Source organism: Carassius carassius, chromosome 19 (assembly GCF_963082965.1).
Source record: "Carassius carassius chromosome 19, fCarCar2.1, whole genome shotgun sequence".
Classification (NCBI taxonomy): domain Eukaryota; kingdom Metazoa; phylum Chordata; class Actinopteri; order Cypriniformes; family Cyprinidae; genus Carassius; species Carassius carassius.
In genome coordinates, this window is record NC_081773.1 from 25275023 (window position 1) to 25290929 (window position 15907).

The window sequence follows — 15907 nt, forward strand, 5'->3', positions numbered from 1 at the left end:
TAGTAAACTTACACAATAGCTCACCTGGTACAGCCATGAGTCATGATCAAAAAGCTCATTAAGGGATTTATTTTGCTTCAACAAATTAGCTTTTATCTAACATTTTCTAAATGTCAATTAGGTTTTGTGTAGGTGGCACGTTATTTTTAAACATGATAATGCATTAATCTTATAAAGCCACTCACTGGACAATCATTTCTAAAATGCTGCGATATGTACAAAAATGAACATAACATAACAATGCAACATCATTTTGCAGAAATGTTGCTACAGGCATGTTTCCCAAAGAACTTGGGTTGGATTCATCTGTTGCAATTCTTAAAACAAATGTAACCCAATTATTCCGCTTTATTTAAAACTACAAAACCACTATTTATTTTTGTTTAAGGCCCACATATGTTTGTTTTCATTGCCATTCACTGTTTAAAGACATCAAGCCCCAGTATAATGACATCCACTTATGTATAAGTGCCACATGTTATAAATCCTCCTGCCTGAGCGGTGCCCATCTACCCTGCTAAGCATGACATTTAAAGCATGATTGTACTCTAGAATTAATGAATATTTGATGAGATATCTTTCTGAAATTGTAGACTTAGGCAGTGCATGCCATGCTCTCAAAACCCCATTGTTGTAAATGCGTTTATAATGAAACAGATCTGTGTCTCAGACTGAATGAAAATCATTAGGGAAGTAAGTGTGATGACAGCCTCGATATACAGGCTGAATAAATACTAGTTTTTGTTATAGTGATTGTGGATATTTACGCATCAAGCCATACATAAGCCATTAAATCTCTAGTGCATCAATGGATTTATGTCTAAATCTCTGTTATTGCTGGCACAGCGCGGCAATGGTTTTGGCAGGTTTAGCAGTGGAAGTTAAGTGCTTTTTCCCCTCACTTCTCTCTTCTTAGACCGGAGTTCACTTGTACGTTTCACTCTCGCAGCTCTCCACACACCAGTATCTCTGCAGCTGGAAACATATCCGATGTGACATCTCCTCCTGTTGCTCATGCATTTTTTATGGGCCCTCCTCTCCCACCCAGTCCTCTTGGAGGAAGCCCTGCGCTCTGTATATGCCACAGTCTATAGCACATTTCACTTTCGCTGTGTTTAAGCTGCTTTACTTGTAAATACTGATACGCTGTTGTATGTGATGTCTGGAAAGTCATCTGTTTGTGCTTAAGTTTGTGCTTGCTCATTTTATGCATATCGGCCCATGTTATGATGCATGATATCAATAGGTGCATCGATTTCACCGCTGCACAAGAATCACTGAGCAGAAGTGCGTACTACTTCTGAGAAACCGAGAATGGCTCGGGAGCCCCGACCCTGAAATAATGCCTGGTCACTTGGACGTCAGCAGAATCGGGTGCTAAGAGAAGTTTCACCACTTTGAGCACCACCTTGTCATCCTGAAAGTATATAGAGGTGGTTTCCTTGCGGTTGTTAATGGGACATTATTACATCTCTGTCCCCGCATCAATCCTTCCCGCTGTGAAGGGGATAATGTGCATTACATTCGTCATTCTAACAGTTCACCATTGATCATTTCTCAAGCCAAGACCTGAGCCAGAGTATTGATTTGGAGAACAGAAAAAAAGGTCTTGTGAAATGAGCTCTTTGTTCCAGGTCTATGATTTTGGTTTTATGCAGTGAAAGTGTGAGCAAAGTCAGAAATTAACTTTTTGATTAACAGACATTATTTGCCACCCCAGACTTGATTTTAAGATGAATTTCTCAATATTTTTCATATATTTAAAACCACTACAATTCACAAGTTTAGCATTTTTAGAGATTATGTAAAAAGTCTTACATTTGTTGTTAAGAAGTCTTTTATGCTAACCAAAACTGCATTTAAAAAAAAATCTGAAATACAGTAATACCAGTAATAGTGTAAAATATTATTACAATATAATTAATATTGTTATTATTATTTTTTTGTAATTTGAAAATATTTTAAAATAAAAAAATTTCCTTTGATGGCAAAGATGAAATTTTAGCAACCATTAGTCTTCAGTGTCGTCCTTCAGAAATCATTCTGATTTGGTGCGCAGGAAACATTTCTTATTAGTGTCCGTTATTATTGTGTTGCTTTTTAATGTTTGTGTGGAAACCATTTTTTTCCAGCATTCTTCGATGAATAGAGAATTGGGGGAAAAACAGCATTTATTTGAATATTTAAAAAAAAAAATATGTATTTATCTTAAATCTTTTTTGTAACAGTTTAATGCCACTTTTGATTAAATTAATAATAATAAAAGTCTTTAATTTTATTCATTCAAACAAGAAATAAACAAAAAAAACTGTACCCCAAACTTTAGAAAAATTGTGAATATGTGTAATAGTATTTGATCAATTATATTATATTATAAGCTGTTACTAAATATTGGAGAAACATAATTTTCTGTAAAGTTGCTTTGTAATGATTTGTATTGTAAAAAGCGCTATACAAATAAACTTGAATTGAATTGAATTGATCAGTTTATTTAAAATTAAATCAATTTCAACTCACAGATTATGTGATATGTATTTCTAGGTCTGGTTATGCATAATCAGAGCTGTCAGATGCCATAAATTAATGATAATAATCATGATTAAAAAAAACATTTTGTTATGTTTTTTGGCCAACATTTTGAATTTTGGCCAGAGTGTTTTGATACTAAGCTTGTTTTTTTTTTCTTTACATTTCTGCCCCTGATTCTGAATTCCGGGAGCGAAGCGCCAAGCCTGAAAGTGTCACTGTGTGATAATCATGCGCACTGATCACCGGGTTAAAAATTCCTATTCCTTCTCCTTCTCTTTACGCATCATTTCTGCCTGCTTAACATCATTGCACCTTTCCAAAGCCCATCCCGTGTAGCCTTTGCCTGTGCCAGTTCTGCAGTGGAGCATGCAGTGTTATTCTGCTAGGTTAAGTGCGGCACAATCTAATTACTCTAATGTCGGTTGGGGTCTTAAATCACACTTATTGGGTAAGTGCGCCTGTTTGTCTGTCCTTCAGAAGGGAAGCTGCTCTGCTCTGCTCTCGGACTAATTATTCCAACTGGATATGAGCAATTGCATTTATTGGCTAGGGCATGGCACCGGCTGCCTGCGCTCCCATTCGTTGCCAGTGAATTCTGCGTGTGATTGGGTCCTGGGAAGGAGTGGGAGGGGCGTTCTCTCTTTCCTCCCTTGCTGGAGCGTGTGTGGATGTGAGCACTCTTTTCTCTCCTATTATTTGAGTGGCTGCAGGTACTGGTGTCTGCCTCTTTGCCTCTGTGCCAGAGGGATAAAGAGGGAAAGAAAGAGGACTAGTGCTTCATATCCCCCGTCTGGCCTCCCCGTCTCCCTGCTCCCTGTCACTCCATCCTTCCTTCCTCCCTCCCGGACCACCCGTCAGCGGCTGGATCAACCCGCCCGGACCCTCCTCCCACAACCCCTTTGACTATCCTCACTTCACCGTCCCGTCTTGTGAACTGAGTGCAGGTAAGCCAGCACCTAGATGTGACTTTGTTGTGCTTTTTCCCCCGCTTCTCTGCACTCTTTCCTCTTTGCATGTCATTTTGTCTCTGTTTCTCATACACACGCTCTTTCACACGCACCCTCCCTCACTCTCCTTAGCTTTCAAGTTTTCCCCTCTGGCAGTTCCTCTCAGAGGAAAGCGTGCAAAACGAGATGAGGGATTAGAATCTGTGAGGTCACTGTTTTCGAGCCCAAATTCAGTACTTACCACTTCATCTATGTAAGACTATATCTGAAGCAGTGTAATGCCCACTGGCTATGGATACGCTGGAAAGCCGATGCACCACACCACGATCTGAGTGTGTACTTTAGCTTCACACACTTTCTCTGTGTTGTCCTTGACCCCTGCAGCAGTTTATTTTCTGTGTGTCAGAGTTGTTTAATGCTGAGGTGTTTAGAGGAAACTTACAGATGCTTTTCAGTTCTGGGATTACCCATGTCATGATGTAACTACTGGACTGACATATTCAAATAAGGTATTCATTGTTAATTAACATTGCTTAGCATGTCATTTGTCCAGTTTTTGGCAGCATGACCATCTTATCAATAGTTTGAGAAAGCAGTTATAAACATTCAGTGTTTGTTGAAATTAGTGGGACAGAAATGATGTGTGTTCAAGGCCTTAGTGGGAAGTTTGTATTTATGAGTTAGGAAGTTGTAATTATGATGTCAGGCACATTCAAATCACATTGATCAAAACAAGATGGCAACGTACATTTTCTACAAAAAATACATCAAATGGTTTTTTTAGCTTTTTTAACTTTTACAAAATGAAGAATGCATATCAGGTGTTTTTAACAATATAAGGTGCTGTAAATTGAATTGTTATTAACAATAAAAAAATATTTGTCATTTTGTGTTTTGTACATGAAACTTTATACCTTTTAACAAATTTACCATCAACTACAGATGTTGAATACATTGACTGCTATTTTTCTCACTTTCACACCCCCAACTCAGAAACTCTGGGCTTAATGAAAATTGAGTTTCCCACTTGCAATTACAATTTTGTGGTGCCTTTCACATGCTATCAGCTCCTTAATACAGTCTATCTGATGTGACTGGAATGTGCCATTGCACTTTTTCATTCAACATATATTTGCACAAATCTGGCAATAATAAAAGTTAGTATCTGAAAAGGGAGCTATTAAAAGCATAATGCTCGTCAGATTAATATCCCGTCATCATTTACTCAACTTCACATTATTTCAAACCTGTTTGACCGATTTTCTACTGTAGAACATGAAAGAAGATATTTTGAGATGGGGTTTTTTTGTCCATACAATGGAAGTCAATGGTAATCAAAACTGTTTGGTTACCTACAGTATTTTCTTCAAAGCATTTTCTATTGTGTTTCACAGAAGAACATAAAAAAGGTCTTAAACATCATGATGGACGTTAAATGCCAGAATTTCCATTTTTGGGAGATATACCCCTTTAACACCAACTTTTTAATCCTTGTCTTATCAGAATAGAGAGAATACAAAGAGTTGTTATTATCTCTAATTAGAAACTATTGTTCCATCAAGACAGTTGTTGACCTGAAGGAGAAAACTGACCACAGAAGTTTGGACTTGCATTCCAGGATGCACTGACGCGTGAAATCGAATAGCTAGAAGCATTATCTTTAATATACTTGTATAGAGTTCTAAATCTACAAAGCACAGCAGACAAAAAACTGCTTAGGTCTTCATCCAGTTCAGTGCTTTGATGTGAATGGGTGCTGCGTTAGATTGAAGTGGTGCAAACATCAATACCGGCCCATCGTTTGACAGATCTCGAACTTGTCTCCTGCACTTTAGGGGTAAAGACGTTTCCAATCAATCTGATTAACGCCATTACATGCCCAATGCCCGCTCTTTTTACAAGCACATTATACCTGAACATATTCCCCTTTATTAATCAGTTTTTAAATATAGAGCAGAATTTGCTGGGGTTATTGAAAGGTTCGGTGAGTGAATTCAGAGAAGAACAGGTGTCTTAATTAACACCATTATTCCTTTGCTGCCTTGTTGGCCTATTTCCAACTGTGGAATAAAGAAGGTGTGATTGTTCAAACAATAAACGAAACACAGACGGAATAGCAGGAATGAAAAATGTTAACTTACTTTCTTTTATTTACAGCATTTATCTGTTATATCCAGTTCTTGTAAAGTGGATTGCATCAAAAGGCTTCAGAGGCAAACAGCATATCTTTTGCTAATCGAGACATACATTCAACCTCCCATCATTACTTGTTTCCTTTCAGGACATTCAGTGACTTTTTACAGTAGCTGCCCCTCATGTTTACTCTAAAACAGCTCAGCGGCTTCATATTGTTGATTTTTTTTTTTTCTAAACCATTGCTCAAATAGCGGCACCTCCTGAGAAGTAAGACATGCCCTAATGCTTGACTTTATAAAGAACTGTGACTTTTATATCTAGTAGGTTCTTGGATGTCGAAGTTGTTTCACTGACAGCTTGAGTGTTTTGAAATGTTCCTGTCAGGCAATCAGCATTTGCATTTTAGCATGGTGCCTTTTTTAGCTGTTCGCTTGTGGACTTATATTGGTAAGCTGTGCTTATCACGTAGTGTGATTACAAATATGGGCAGATTCTTAAGCTAGAGTAAATTGGAAATGTCATCGATGAGGACTTGTATCTCCTAAACCACTTTAGATTAGTTTCAGTTGCATATTTACCTCAATGTATATTTTCATCAGCATGAAACAGATGCATGAAGTTTTAGGAAAGGCTATTACTTTCCAGACAAGTTCAATTATATTCTCTCTAACAAGACTTTTTTTTTTTTTCGCTGATGCCCATGATCTCGAAGCAGCTGGTCTTTTTGTGCTTTGGCTTTTTTTTTTTTCTCCGGATCTCATGCTGTCCTGGCTTCCGAGTTGCTGGTTCGGCAGAGTTGCAGTATCAAAAGGCCTCTGCCATTCCCTGGGCTTCTTCTCCATTCCCAACGTGCCAGGAAACTATGGGAGCCTGGATGTCACTTCGGACTGAGATCCAAACATGAATGTACATGTAAATGATTTCATTTCGACGTTAGTTCAGTGCTTTCTGCAAGTAGGATGTGGAAAAAAGCCAGCTCGTCTTTAGCTTCAGCCAGAAGACGAGCCGCTTTTATTTACTGTATTAAATTTCGCTATAACTGATGCTCTGTGCTGACAGAGAGTTTGCGTTTTTTTCTCACACCCATCCTCCATTCAGTCTGATTGGTACGCAGGTCTTCTCTGCATGGCCATGTAGTAAGTTAAAAACATCATGGCTGTGTCATAACTCATAAGCGAATGCAAAGTGTTGCCGAGGGCTGAAATTGAATGCTGCACCTTTTCAAAGTTAAGGCCTGGAAAGAATTATGGCCTGTGAAATCCTGGGTCCTTTGTCTCTCCGCAAAGCCACTCTGCAGTGTAATTTAACCCGCCGATGGGCCGTGAGATCAATCAGGACCCAGGAAGCTGAGGGGGGTTGGGGATGGAGTCGAACCGGCCCTGGACCCCCCACTGCCATCGTTCTTAATGTTTGACTGGGTGGCATGGCTATTTTTATTGTTTCCTGTGATGTAGTGGATCGGAGATGTTCTGGTAAAGGTTAAGGAGACATTGCAGGCTTGTCTGAATTTGTAGATCCGTGGGTCGTGTAAGCTTCTGATGCGGCTGGCTTTTTGATTAAGTCAGGTCGTCCTGTTGTTAATCTGTCAGTGATCCAATTTAATCAGTCATGGTGTCCATTCCAAGCTATACACTGAATGCACATGTGCTGGTCTCTGTGTTTCTGTATGGCAGAGATAGAGATTCTAGTCTGAGACTTGGACTCAAGTTGTGCTTGAGTTCTAAAAGAACTGGCTTGAGATTCCAAATACAAAATCCAGGGCTCAACAACAAGGATTTATTTTTCCTGTTGACCTACCTCATAGGAATGGGCTTTTTTTCTTTTTTTTTTAGGAATCTTTATTTATTTTAAGGGGAACATTGCTTTTCCGAATTCACAGCTCAGATTCACAATTTAAAATTCAAAATTCAGACCTCAACCATTAAAATATTTTTATATTTGCTAGAATGAATTTTTCCTCAATTGTTATTGTTGTTATTATTTTTATTATTATTATTTTTATTAAATAATAGTATTTTATCAATTATTGGTAAAGTAATGAACGAAGGAACATTTTATTAAATATAATACATTTCATATATATTTATTTACATTTAATTTAATAAAAACTTTAATTATAACGTTTGTGGTTAAATAATTATAAGAACAACTTTTTTTTTTATTATTATAGCAGGCCATCCTGCCACTCTAAAATGTATTAAATTGATTATTCGTCAACAAAGTTTATAAAACTAAACTAGTTTAGAGAAGACTCTTCTTAACTCTTCTTGAGAGACCTGGAACTCAAACTGTACTTGAAAACGTTTGACTTGACACTTGGTTTTATTTCAAATTAAACAACATAATAAAAGGATTAGGTTTATTAAACCGACCAGGGGTGCGTTTCCCAAAAGCATCATTAGCCAACTATGGTCTCAGGTTCTGTCGTTACCAACATAGTTCAACGATTCTGTGTTTCCCGAAACCATATTTCAAACGAACATTCGCAAACAGCGTCGCAAACTTACGTGGTTGGACCTACATCTCTTTAGCTGTGGTTAGAAGCATAGTTTCTTGATAGCAAGGGATATGGGCTTAAATAAATATGGTTTTGGGCACTATAAGCAAGCTAACATGCAGTACAATCTATATATTCCATTCCATCTAAATATAAATGAATTTTAATCTATGTATTTTTGCCCATCCTCTAAAAGCGCCATTTTTGAAGAGTGCACATGTACATAAATCCCTAAAGGGAACCCTGGAGTATGACGTAAGGGGTAACCCGCAATGAATCAAACATCAAATAAAGCAAAATGACAGGGAACAGAAGTTATTCCTCCACCACGTGTGTCACGTCATTAACAATGGCCCTAAGTTGTTGAACTAATGTGGTTCAAACGACGGAGATGCGACCGTGTTTGGGAAATAGTCGTAACTAGCTAGTTCATTTCAGAAAACAATACATCGTACTATGGTGGTAAATCAGCGAGTTACGTCATAGTATGGGAAATGCTCCCCTGTGCAGCTGTAACCTTTACTTGGACTCCTAATTAGAAACGTGAGAATATCCAAAATTGCTTGCCCTTCAAGAAGGTTTATGAAACCAACCTGTAGTAGAAAACTGTTCTGAAAAGATATTCGAGACTCGACTTGGACTTCACCTCAAAGACTTGAAACTAGACTTGGACTTTACGTCAGGGACTTGAGAAGATGTGGCTGCCGTATGGTGCCTGTGCATTGCAAGGAATATAATGTGTCAGGATAAGTCTTAAAGAGACTTTGAAGCCTGTCTGTGGCTGTATCTCAGCGTTTTTGTTTGATTAAAAGCGCCCAGGAGTTTGTAGCACGCGGTAGGTGCAAGAGAAGGGCTGACAGCTTAACCACTGATTATTCAAGCCTCTTAGGCTAAGCCATGGCACTCCAGTGATGAACGCCTTCTCCACTTCACATTCCGGCTCCCTTGCCATTTTTTTTTACATTGCTTTCTTGCTCCCTCCCTCTCTCTCTCTTCCTCTCTTCCTTTCTCATTGAGCAGTGGGATCAGTATCAGAGTGATTCATGCAATGCCGAGGCTTTATTTAGACATAATCTGCGGAGTGTCACTATGGCACGAGGCTTTGGTCAGGTTCTCCTACCATGCTTCTGCCTGCCTTCGTAGCCAACCCCCAACAAGATGGGAGTGTGTCAGCGGGTCACATGGCGTGACGCGAGGAGACACCCAACCATGAATGATGCAGCATTTTCTCAGCAGCCTCGCCCCGTTATAGATGGAGAGTGATCAGCGTCGTTGTGAGGAGAAGAGAGAGGAAGACTGCTTCTGTGCAAATGCGTTCTAATAAAATCTAGAGCCTCTGGAGCTTTTCGTAAAAGCTCTGCCTCATGTCTGTTGATGCCCTCCCACCTGCTCCCTGGCAAGGCCTCCGTTCCAGAGTGTGGTGACCGCGGAGATAGGCAGATTGAACCCAGCGGGGCGGGGTGTGAGGGGAAAGGTGTGACCTGCTGCTTGAAAAGTCTTTTTTAGCCACCGAAATGGACTCCTGAGTGACATTTCCCATCTTAAACCTGTAAACATCGGCCTTGTTTTGACTGGGTTCACCTTGGGCCTTTTTTTGTTGTTGTTGTCGTCGTCTGTTCAGGATAGCTTCTGGCTTGCCCCTCTCTATAACAAATATGCTTGCCTGACACACTTTCCTGAGCTGATGCCGTTCGCTCTTCCAAAGCATCTGCGCAGCTAAGTCAGCAGTTACACTGCTGTGTTCTGGGGATGCACAGATTGAGGAAAGAGGCACGAGTTTCCTCTCAGCTCTGTGTGGGTGTACTGTATGGAAATCTGGAAATCTGAATTCTGTGTCCTTATATTTACCCTCAAGAGGATTTGGCTGATATATAAAATATCCCCAATATAATTAAGATGATTTTGTTGGCAATATTCTGTGAATTTTACTATAATTATGATAAATGTTTTACTCAAAGACTGCGTCACTATACTAGTTTTGTGATCTTTCATAGACTGTGATGTTTTAATAGTGTCTAATTTGGACATCATTAAAACTGTTTTAGATGATTGATTCAAAGATTCAAATTGGTGCCATCACTCAAAAATGTTTGTATATGCCTAAAGATACCACTCATAATGTGGGGTTCTAATTTTTTTTTGTTTGTTTTCACAAATTTTGTTTTCAAAACAATTTCATAAATACGGTAAATATTTTGCTATTCTGTAATAATATCACAATTTAAAATAAATGTTTTCTATTTTAATATATTTAACCATTGAATTAATCCTGTGATGCCAAAGTTGACTCTTCTTTAGTCAAGTCTTCATCGTCACATGATCCTTCAGAAATCATTCTAACATTGCTTATTATGTTTGTGTAAATTGTGATGGAAATTTTCAGGCTACTTTGAAAAAATAGAAAAGACAAAATACCAGAATTTATTTCTAATTTGAATATTTTGTTTACAATAGAAATTTATTTTACTGTAATAAAAAAAAAAAAAAACAATTTAATGCATTATTAGTTTTTGGACAAAAGTTATGTAATCAAAGTACAGAAAAGGGATTCGAATTTATAAACCATAAACATTTTGTAAACTATTATTTCAATTTAAAACACCTTTTTTCGGTTTTAATGTATTTATAATTACATTTTCATATATTATATTGTAAAGTAAAAAAAATTCACATTATTTTTTTTTGTGACAATGTAAAAGTTTTTTTTATTTTTTATTGCTGCACTTTTGATCAATTTAATGCATCCGTGCTGAATGAAATGATTAATTTCTTGAAAAAAAAGAAGAAGAAACATGAATCCATCATTTTGAACGAACTGTGCTAGATTTTCTTCAGGATTTTTTTGTTTTCATTCTATTTGATTAATAGAAAGGTCAAAAAGAAAGGGTTTTTTTAATTTATTTTTTTACAATATACATTTATTATTTTTAAACAATTTAATGCATTGTTGCCTAATAGAGGTATCAATTAAAAAAAAAAAGAATGGTAATGTGTGTGTAAATAAATAAATAAGTCGTTTTAGTTTTTTTACATTTCCTCTGCTGTACAAAAACGTTATGTTTTATACATAGACACACAAAACACACACTATTATTACTATTAGTTATTATTAGTTATATTTCTCTTCTTGCTTAAACAATATGCATTTTTATTTGCCATTCTTACCCATCAGTAAAGAGAAATGCTGTGGGTTTCTTTTTTTTTTTTTGTCCATATATTGAACTTCTGTTTTTTTCTGAACCGCCTGAAATGGTTAAACAAAATACTGTGGGTTAGCAAGTATTAAGAAGATACTTATTAGGTATGCATTTCTCTTGTTTTGTGAATAAAGGCTCAGTCAATATACCCTTACATACTGCTTTGTCATTGTTAAGACCAGTGTAGAGCTAATATTGATTCTTTATGCTATGCTGCTCCACATAACTGAAGAAGACAATAATGATCTGAAATACGAGGAAGACTTAACAAATAGAGTAGTTGGAATAGGGCCATGTGATATTGTTGACACATTAAACCCATATACTGTATAATCTGCAATAGATGCGTTTTCTGTGTGATGACTGCCAGAAACCAGATGAGCAGGATTTCATCCATAGTCCAAGATATTAACTTTAAAGTGTGGCCGATGCATAAGTCATTTAAGTGTAATGTAATTAACGGGATCTGTTTGATTTCTGACATTTTTTTCTTCAACAGCGCATCACAAGTTGAGGCTCAGTCTGCTTCCTGCAGGAAAATCTGAGCTGCAGATTAGTTAGCGCTGTGATTTCTCCCACAAGGTCGAGGGATTTGATCTATCGGCTAATTCCCTTCAATCTTAACTCGATGAGAACTGTCTGTGACATCACGGCACTATCCCTCGCTTCAATAAAACCTCAGCAGCGAAGGTAAAGCACATGATATCGCTATCTGTTCTTTGCTGGAGGGGGAGGTACAGAGCTGTGGAGATATTCAAATGTGCCTTTGAATGCCTTTGAAATTCTGCTGGAGCCTTTTTGCTGGATTAAGACTTAAAAGCCTTTAAAGGAGAACCCCTCCAATCATAAAGGTGTGAAAGTGTCAAGCGTTTTGCTAAACATTTCTGCACGTCTCCCTTCCTGTCTATTTTAAAAGCTAATTTGCAGTCTTTCTCTGTGTTAACCGAACACATTTGAATAGTTAAGAAGATCATACACTATGTACAGACTTAACATATCTTGCATATACAAAGTTTTGGGGCTGGGAGTTTTATTTATTTATTTTTGAAAAAGTCTCTAACCAAGGCTGCATTTATGTATTCAAAATACTGTAAAACCATTCATATTGTGAAATTTTATTAGACTTTAAAATAAACTTTGATTGAAAAAATAACTTGAGATTCTTTGATGAATATAAAGTGCAAAAGATTATTTGAAATAGATTATTTGTCACACGTTGAAGTTTTTAACTCTCACTTTTGATTGGCTATCAAGCTACAGAAATTAATAAATAAATATATAAAATAAACAATTACATATCTACAATCAAGAACACACATATATATATATATATATAATGTTTAAGCCATTTGTGAATAGTGACTTATTTTGCTGAATTCCACATATAAATCTATCATATGGCTTCATGAGACATGCGATATAACGTGTGATTCATCCAGTGTATACTAGTTTTATTGTGCTTTTATGGTACTTTTTTGGTGTGTGTGTGTCAGTTTTAGAGCTTGACAACACCCATTCAATTTCATTGTATGGAAAACCACAGTGTGAAAACAACATCCCGCCAAACATGTGCTTTTTTGTTTGACAGAAGAAAGAAAACAATACAGGTTTGAAACAGCACAGGGGTGAGTGTTTGATAGTTTATGAACTATTCTTTTACAAAATAAAGGCCAAAGTGATTGCAGTGTTTATAAAACTATGCCATATGGATTTCAAGGAAACACGCGTGTCAGTTTGTGTTGTTGCAATGACAGAATTAATCAGCTGTAGTCAAATACAGTAATAATAACTGAATGAGATCCACATTTAAGCATTTGAACTTTTCAGTTCAGCTTTCAATGATCAATAACCATAATCAAGAACACTAATAGGTACTGTTTTGTGCCGTGGGCAGCCACTTCCTTCATCCTCTGTGTTATATAGCAGTATTTTATAGGCTCTTGGCCTGAGTCCTTAGCTTTGCCCTTTCACAGATTGTGCGAGCGACTTCAGAAGAACTCCACCCATATGTTAAGAACACACACACACTGTGAAGGGTATTATGGGACAGCTGTCTCCCTCAGGCATAGATACCCAGGTGGAATAGGGGCTTCTGGGGGACTGAATCTCGTCTGAGGCTCAGCACAACCTCAATATACAAAAGCCGCTCAGCACAAAAGGGGTCAAATAAAGGATATCTATGAAATGCCATTAGCTCCCAATTAATGCCAAGGGCACATAAACTATAATAACTCGCCTGGGTAATACGCGTGTGTCCGGATGGCTGATACAGCTATTGAAAACTGGTGCACAAGCCTTTTATCTTACTTGCATGTAGAGCAAAGCATATTGAGATGGGTGAGGAAAGAGTCTATCTGTGTGGCCATTTTAATATTAAATTAATCCTTTTAACTCCGTTACATTATTTTCTGACTTCGCACACTGATCTTTGTTAAATGTGTTTTGGTATTTACACTACTATTAGAGTTCCCTGTCAAGGGAACTTCGAACTGCGTCCTCTGAGGGGACACTATGGGGAACACCTCATCGTGACCAGTGTCTGAAGCATACTTTGAAAAACGCCAACGTGTTGGCCGGCGACAGCCTCTGACGTCCCTACCAGCGCGACTATAAATACGCGCCCGTAGGACCCGTCACTCATCTTCTTCGTCTTCATTGACTGTTTTGTTTGAAGCGTGCATCTGAGAAACGACCAAAACGGTAAGATCGATCTATTATTGTTATCATGGAAAAAAGAAAGAAAGTAAAGAAAAATGGTCGCCTATGAGCATGCTGCTCGGAGCTCGGAGTCCTCCTCTCGTAGGAGACTGAATGCTCGGGTTTTTTCATCAGAGCGCTCCAGTACTACATACTGTTTTGAGACGCACTGTGAGAGCAGACATCCTGCTGAGGCAGGGGCTGAGGCTCGGGGAATGGCGCCTTCGCACCAAGGTGTTGAAGCAGAGTTAGGAGAGGTTGTCCAGATTTGGGTGGATCGGTTTTGCGGCTCGAGAGAGCATTGCACTATCCCCTCTGGCTTCCTCTGACTCAGCCAGCTCCATTGGGGCTGGACGCCATGGTACAGATGTGGCAGAGGCTTCGTCTGTACATTCCTTCCTCCAATTGTTCTGCTCCCGGGCCATTCCATCTACGAGCTGCACTATCAGATTGCCACGAGAGCCCCTCCTTAGAACAGTATTTGTAAATCCATGTTATGGTAAGTGTGCACGTGAAGTCTTTGCACACTTTCTGAAATCCACACTGTGGTAAGTTCGCACGCTAGTACTCTGCGTTCTTTCTAAAATCCTATATGGTAAGGGCTTCGGGCGGCTGCTTTGTGCCCTTTCTTGAGTCGGTTAAAGCCCCGTTCATCTTGGGCACCACTCCACCTAGGTATCCTCTGATACCTATCTAGAACAGGGCGCCGCTACTAGAGTACTGTTGGGACAGCTCTTTCGGCAAGTTTTTGCGAAAGCTAGCAATAGCCCCTGTGTGACAGGCAAGACTTGGTAGAAGAAAGTGCTAGGTTCTTAGCTGTATCCCTTTAAAGGAATCTTTTGTGATTCCAAGCCTTCAGCTCTACCCCGGGCCAGGGCCCTACAGGTAAGTTGGGTATGTAGCTTAGGCCTTTGGCCATAAGGGATAATGTCATAGACAGCCGTCGAACTGTCCCAGGGGCGACTCCCGGTGAAATGGTAGAGTTGGTACTTAGTGTTTGCCATGATTCTGGTCTGCACTCCCCTCTGCGTGGGTATACTGTTCCCCATAGTGTCCCCTCAGAGGACGCAGTTCGAAGTTCCCTTGACAGGGAACGTCTCAGGTTACGAATGTAACCATGGTTCCCTGAGAGGGAACGAGACACTGCGTCCTCTAGCTCCCTGCCATGCTTCGGACGCAAGCTTCACGAAGAAGATAAGTGACGGGTCCTACGGGCGCGTATTTATAGTCGCACTGGTAGTGACGTCAGAGGCTGTCGCCGGCCAACACGTTGGCATTTTTTCAAAGTATGCTTCAGACACGGGTCACGACGAGGTGTTCCCCATAGTGTCTCGTTCCCTCTCAGGGAACCATGGTTACATTCGTAACCTGAGACGTTTTTTTTATGCTTTTGAAAGAAGTCTCTAATGCTCACCAAAGCTTTTATTTTGTATACGGTATATAGTAAAAACAGTAATAATGTGAAATAGTATTACAATTTAAAATAACTGTTTTGCATTTTAATTCAACTCAATTCAAGTTTATTTGTATAGCGTTGCAAAGCAACTTTACAGAAAATTAAGTTTCTACAATATATTTATTATTTTTTCAGGATTCTATTAATGAAAAGTTTCAAATAACAGCTTATTTGAATTGTACTTTCATAACAATTTTAATGTGTCTTTGGACAATAAAGATTAAAAAAATATATATTATTTCCCAGCTCTTACATGCCAATTTTGTACTTTCTTTTTTTTTGAATGTTACATCACTTGGCATATTTAAAGTAATTAGATTAAAAACTAAATTGAATTTGTTATCAGTGCTTCATAAGTGAAACGAGAATGAATGCATTTTAGGTGCCTTTATTTTTCACAATAAGTCTCTTGTTACTGAATCTTATAGTTATAATTCCTTGAAAGTCG

The 15907-nt window shown here is 38.3% G+C and overlaps 1 protein-coding gene across 9 annotated transcripts in view; it reads left to right on the plus strand.

Moving 5' to 3' along the window:
* Nucleotides 1-3195: 3195 nt before the first annotated feature.
* Nucleotides 3196-15907, plus strand: part of LOC132095467 (poly(rC)-binding protein 3-like) — a 69039-nt gene continuing 56327 nt past the window's right edge. For 5 of the 9 annotated variants that reach the window (XM_059500497.1, XM_059500500.1, XM_059500504.1 and 2 more), the window contains exon 1: nucleotides 3196-3473. The gene's annotated coding sequence lies outside the window, so the exon portion shown is untranslated. The remainder of the gene's footprint in view (nucleotides 3474-15907) is intronic. The other 4 variants (XM_059500502.1, XM_059500503.1, XM_059500507.1 and 1 more) reach the window with 2 other exon arrangements.